This window comes from Sciurus carolinensis, chromosome 4 (assembly GCF_902686445.1).
Source record: "Sciurus carolinensis chromosome 4, mSciCar1.2, whole genome shotgun sequence".
In the NCBI taxonomy this organism is placed as follows: domain Eukaryota; kingdom Metazoa; phylum Chordata; class Mammalia; order Rodentia; family Sciuridae; genus Sciurus; species Sciurus carolinensis.
In genome coordinates, this window is record NC_062216.1 from 42403953 (window position 1) to 42409952 (window position 6000).

At 40.2% G+C, this 6000-nt stretch overlaps 1 protein-coding gene across 17 annotated transcripts in view; it reads right to left on the minus strand.

Annotated features, from left to right (window-relative positions):
- The window catches only part of Pcm1 (pericentriolar material 1), a 100830-nt gene extending 95611 nt beyond the window's left edge, over positions 1-5219 (minus strand). For 9 of the 17 annotated variants that reach the window (XM_047550268.1, XM_047550271.1, XM_047550267.1 and 6 more), the window contains exons 1-2: positions 4857-5217; positions 3241-3307 (exon numbers count right to left, since the gene is read on the minus strand). The gene's annotated coding sequence lies outside the window, so the exon portion shown is untranslated. Of the gene's footprint in view, positions 1-3240; positions 3308-4647 lie in introns of all 17 variants that reach the window. The other 8 variants (XM_047550272.1, XM_047550270.1, XM_047550275.1 and 5 more) reach the window with 4 other exon arrangements.
- Between the last annotated feature and the right edge of the window lie 781 nt (positions 5220-6000).

The window sequence follows — 6000 nt, forward strand, 5'->3', positions numbered from 1 at the left end:
AACAAAACAACAACAACAAAAAAACCCTAACATTCTGAAGATACTGGAAAGAGGTGGATAAATTTAAACAATATATAATGCTTAATTCAAATCAACCAAAATTTGACTTTACTATGTGCTAAGCTTTGTAATAGGTCTGAAGGTACAGTTACCTATGGTATACATTTATTTTTTTATTTTTTATTTTTAAATTTTTAGTTGTAGGTGCACACAAAACCTTTATTCATTTTTTATGTGGTGCTGAGGATTGAACCCAGTGCCTCACGTATACAAGTAAGCTCTCTACCACTGAGCCATGATCCCAGCCCATACATTTATTATTTTTAATAAAAAAAGTTTAACTGATAACATAAAAACAAAAAAGTTGTACATTTTTAATAGGGTGCCATGTGATGTTTTGATACATGTATACGATGCATAGTATTTAAATCAGGTTAAATATATCTTTTCAAGCATTATCAATGCTTAATGGCATAAATTTTTTATAGTTATTTATATAGAACATTTTATGCCAACAAAATTTGTTTAATATATTCTTGCCTTCTGCAAAAGCAACTGTGAACCTTGAGGCCAACCAATCTCCCAATATAAAAAATTCTAACTGTTAAGACTTCTTCCTCCCTCCCTTCTTCTATTAGTTCTTTATCATGAATTACATATCCTCCCCAAACAAAAATCACTAAGCCCTGGTACTGCCATCAACCTCAAATTCCTATTTTCAATGCTATTCCATCCCATACTCTATACATACTGATAACAACTCTATCATCCCCTTCCATTGGACCATAACAAACTCCCTATACATCCTCCACCTATTCCCAAACATTTCTCCTGCTTCTTTGGCTTCAGTAAAATCCCAGAACTCCCTAAAAGCACCATTTCTTAGGAATCGTTTCTGAAAGAACATGTTACTTGCTGGGTATAGTGGGGCATGCCTATAATCAGAGTGAGTTTGAAGACTAAGGCAAGGGGATTGCAAGTTTGAGGTCAGCCTCAGTAACTTAGTGAGACCCTGTCTCTAAATAAAAAATAAAAAAGATTGGGGGTGCAGTTCAGGGGTAAAGTTTGATCCCAGTAACAAAATAAATAAAGACACTATTTTTCCTACTCTCCTAGATTAATGGGAAAAAGATAATTACTGCTTGTAGACCATTCTAATTTAATGCTTAACTTTTCCTTTTGAAAAATTAATCATCAAAAACACCACTCCTCCTATCTTGGGCAACATTTCCTATTATCCTACCCAAGACACTTTTCTTTTATTTATTTATTTTTTAATTTATTTTTATTGTAAACAAATGGGGTATATCTTGTTTCTGTCTGTACATGAAGTAGAGGCATACCATTTGTGTAATCATACATTCACCTACGGTAATAGTTTTTGACTCTGTTATTTTTTTCCTTCCCCCCACCCCACCCACCTCTCTTTTCCATCTATACAGTCCCTCCTTCCTCCATTCTTGCCCCCCTCCCACCCAACACTTTTCTTAATAACAACTGGCTCCTAGTTTCACTCTCTTCTTCATTTCCTGCAATATTTTTTCTTTTCTAGATTCTGGCCTCAATATCAATGTCCATCTCACCTGCTCTATTCCAATACATTTTTCACACTGAATTGGTAATTTATTCAGAGGAATTCTGATATCCCTTTCTGTTCATAAATTCTCAAATTCTATTTCTCTTACTGCCTCATTTCTTCTAAACTTGCTCTTGGCCCTCCTGAATGCTTTCTAGTTCCTTGATCTTTTTCTCTCTTTCAATATATTAATCTCGTTTCCTTAAGCAAACCCAAATGAAAGTAAATGCATTCTAAAAATGTCTTGCTAACATCATGAACTTTCTCTTCTGTTTGCCCATTCTGACAACTCTAGGTAAGCCCACTCCCTGCTTTTTTGCTTCTACTCTCATACTCTCAAATAGTGGAGAAAAAATAATAAAATGACATTAGTTGTGCCCACTATTAAGGGATACTATATTCTATACACATACACTTTACTATGAGGTAAAGCACCTTCACTGTTTTGCTCAATGCCTTATCACCAGTACTTTAAGGACATTACCTAGTACACCATAGCATTCAACTAGATTTATAAAATAAATGTATTACTATGTATCTCCTGTTTAGCTTCCTACCAGATTCACTAGTGTAATTATTCTAAACCCTTTGCTTTTTCCAAGTCTCAAATCCATTTGCTCCAAAAGGCCAAATTCCCTACTAAGAAAACTGAAGCCTTCCAATGTGAGTTAAAACTTATTAATATTTTTGTCTCTTATCTATCTTCCCTAATGTGCTAAAATAAAAATTAATTTTGTAATCAATATTATAATTCTTTTATTTTACTAAATGCCTATTATACAGCAAGCATCTACTACTGTTAAAACCCGTGACACACTCACATTTGCCAGATTCCATTTTTCTTGTCCTATTCTATTATAGTCTTCCAGAAAAAGAGCAAAAGTAAAACAAACAAATAAAAAAGCCACACTGAGAGTTATAATTAAGATATGAATCAACTATCAATTTGTATTTTCAAAACATAGCAATCTCATTTCAGGTCCTCACAGGGAAGCTGAGAATGTGTTGCTTTCATGAAAAGCAAGAAAATAGTAAACAAGTTTTAAAAATAGGCTTTCTTAAATTTTAAAGAATTAAATTCAGATTCTGAGATATTTTTAAAGACCACTTATTTCTAAAATGCTTTCAATATGATTTCTTCTGATCTTCATCTTTAGTCATTTAATTTCTAAAGTGCCCTTAACTTTTCCTTAGTGAACTTATAGTCCCTAGTACAGACTTAACATGTTTCAATGCACTAGGCACAAAAATTCATGTTAAAAGTAATTATAAACAACTAAAAGAACTTTAATCATAGATACAAACTTAAACAGTAAAAAGTCTTATGAATAAAAGATAAAACTGATTAACAGAACTGTTAATTGAGATTAAATGGATTTTGAAAGAGGTCATCCAAATAGCTGTCATATGACAAATTCAAACTCAAATGGGCTGAGGAAATTCTGTGAAGACAAAATTGAAAAGATAGTGCACAAACCATTCCGTTTACTAATTATTAGGAACAGCATGGCTCTATTCTAACAAGGATATGAAGGCCAACCAAAATAGCATGGAAACAAGGCAACAGACCCAGAATGTTTGTACAGCCCTCAATACTAGTCTCCATCATAAAGTGTTCAACTATAATACAAAGAAAAATAATAAATATAATGATGTCAAATTACCTTTTTAGAAATAAGTTTTGCAGCTCAGAAACAGCTCCTTTCCTGCTTCACACTTTGAAGTTGTTGTCTGTATATGATAAAAAAAAAAAAATCAGTACATTTTTAACACTGTGAAGTACAGAATAATAAATATTATATTTATGGTCTAAAATATGTTTAGTAAATCAACAAAGAGGAAAAATATAACATCAGTATTTTAAGCTTAAGTTAACTTAACGTTTCTGGAAAACAATGCATTTAAATGTTTAAATCCCGCAAACCTCTAACATCCTACCAAACTGCAAAACGATATCTTAACATCTACTTGGTAATAGTAATGAAAACAGTTAACCCCAATTATGATTGAAAAATCCATGAGAAAGCTGATTCTGATTGACCAAATCATTAACTTTCTGTCAAACTATTCAAGAACTTTGGCCATCTGATTATGAAAAATGCATTTATTTAAGGGCTAGCTCCTTCATAACAAAATAACCCTGTCTCTACATAAACACAGTGTACCTTCAGTTTAAAAATTCAGTATTATAAGGGCATCCAGTTGCCCTCACCAGGAAGGTGATAGGGGGAGAAAGGAGCAGGTGCAACACCCACTCGGGTAACCAGAGAAGACCAGAAGGCGGGGAATGGAAAGCGGTTAAGGGGCGGAGGTGAAGTGGGCGCCCAGAAAGCCCGCTTTCCAGAGCCAAAACAAGATCCCCGGTAGTTCACACGACACAGACCTCAAACCGTCCAGGAAAGGGGGGGAAAAAAATCCTGACAAGGTGAGCGGCAGAGGATTGGGCCGCAGGATGAAAAGCGAGCTCTACCAAGGCCCCCGCAGTGGGGCCAAATACCTAATCCCCAAACGCCACTTTCTGCAGAGTAAGCTAGGTTTCCCAAATCCCACTCGCCATTTCATTTCCCCAAATTCTTTGCCCTAACTACATCTGCAGAGGGGATGGAGAACAGGGGCAATGGGAGGGGTGTGAGGGAGAGAGAGCTATTAAATCAGCATTCCCTTCGCCAAGTTAAAAAACCACCTCTGGTCCAAAGTCAGGAATGACGACCCTGGCCCTGTTGCTTTAAGAATACCAGAGAGCAGAAATCCTGCTGCTCACAGCCCAACCCAACCCTCTTAAGAGTCACAGCGCTCCTCGCCTGCCCTTCTCCACCCAGGATTCTGGACATCCACAGCCCCACAGGATGGAATTCGGGGGGTGGGGTAGGTGGAAGCGCGATCAAAGGGCCTCTGGCCACCAAGGCCTTTCTTTGAGGGCTCGACTCTGGCACCCGAACGACAGCCCTCGCTCTTCCTCCGCCCGTATGGGGCATTCCTGAGGCAACCCCAAAACAGGGCGACGTCCTCCCCGAGTACACGAAAAGAGAGTCGGGGAGTCTGCAGTCGTCAACGCGTTCCTAGAAGCTCACCCCTGAGATTGCATCGGTCGGTCCCGGGGGAGGGGCGGACTGTCCGCCTGCCGAGGGGACGAGGAGGCAGCAAAAAGTCCCAGGAGATACAGAAGAGGCGTGGGCTCCAGGACAGGCCCAACGGGGTCAAGCGTCCCAGAGCCGTTGCTCTCCCGCCCCTGTGGCGCGCTGTCCTCGGTTGCCAGGGACCGGGAACGCGGAGGCTTTACCTGTAAACGAAGCAGCCGCTCCTGCTAAGGGCGAAGTAGCGGTCAGCCCCTACGACCCGCCACTGGCAGCGTACCTCCCTTAGAGACCGCAGTAGGGAGGTCCACAAGTTCCCTGACTGCCTAGAGCCCAATGGCCGCCTTTCTACCTTAGGTACACGGCGCCAACCGCCGCAGCCACCGCCATCTTAGGACCTCATTGTGGTGGGAGAAGAGGGGCGGGGGGACTGCAGAGGGGGCAACGCGCGGCGAGACATGCGCCGTCTCCTCGGAAACGGCTGCGCGGGGGCGAGAACTCGCCGGGGCGGGAGCCGCAATGCGATCTCTGTAAGCGCTAGACTCGAGTCACGTGACCCTCCAGCGTCTATGCTGTCCTCTGGCCTTTTAGCCACGAACCGATTACACAAACGAATAACCAGAGACTACCTATCCCAGAATGCATACTCGGTCCCGGGTTGTAAATGCCCTTCCGCCGTAGGGTCAGAGACTACAAATCCCAGCAGTCTGTGCACTTCCTGGAATGGAGGCCTGTGCGGAAGTGGATTGACCCCTTCGGCCGCTGGAGATAGAGCGGGTGCTGTGGCCGGTTTTCTGTGGGGTTGTCTGCTCCAGATTGTGCCGGGAGGAGGAGGAAAGCCTGAGGTCAAACCTTTAAGTCTTTCCCACCCACAACTTGGTGGCGAAGGGAAACAAAATGACCCTTACGATCCCTTCTAACCCCCTAATTTTAACGTGAGGAGGTAAATCCTCGGAATTATTTTGCCACGCCTCATAGATACCTAGTCGCTGGAAGAATCATAAATATTGTTAATAATTAATACCATTAAAATCACGTCTTACTTTTTCTTGAGAAGAAACGGATGACTTTAATTAGAACTTAATCTCTGGAAACTTTCTCAGAACCTGTGGCCTTTGAATTCCTTTTATTTTTACTCTTCTGTTAACAACTCTATTAACAAATTGACAGGTAATCTCTTTAAACAACTGTCAATTTTAGTTGAATGCAAAGGCATTCTATTTTTAGACAGTTTATATTATGGGATAACTTTTTTAATGCAAAATGAGAGTAAGAATGGGTTTCTGGTTCCAACAATAAATTGTTCTCAGTGGCCTACAGAAATTGTTTACAAAACTATTTAGTAGAACT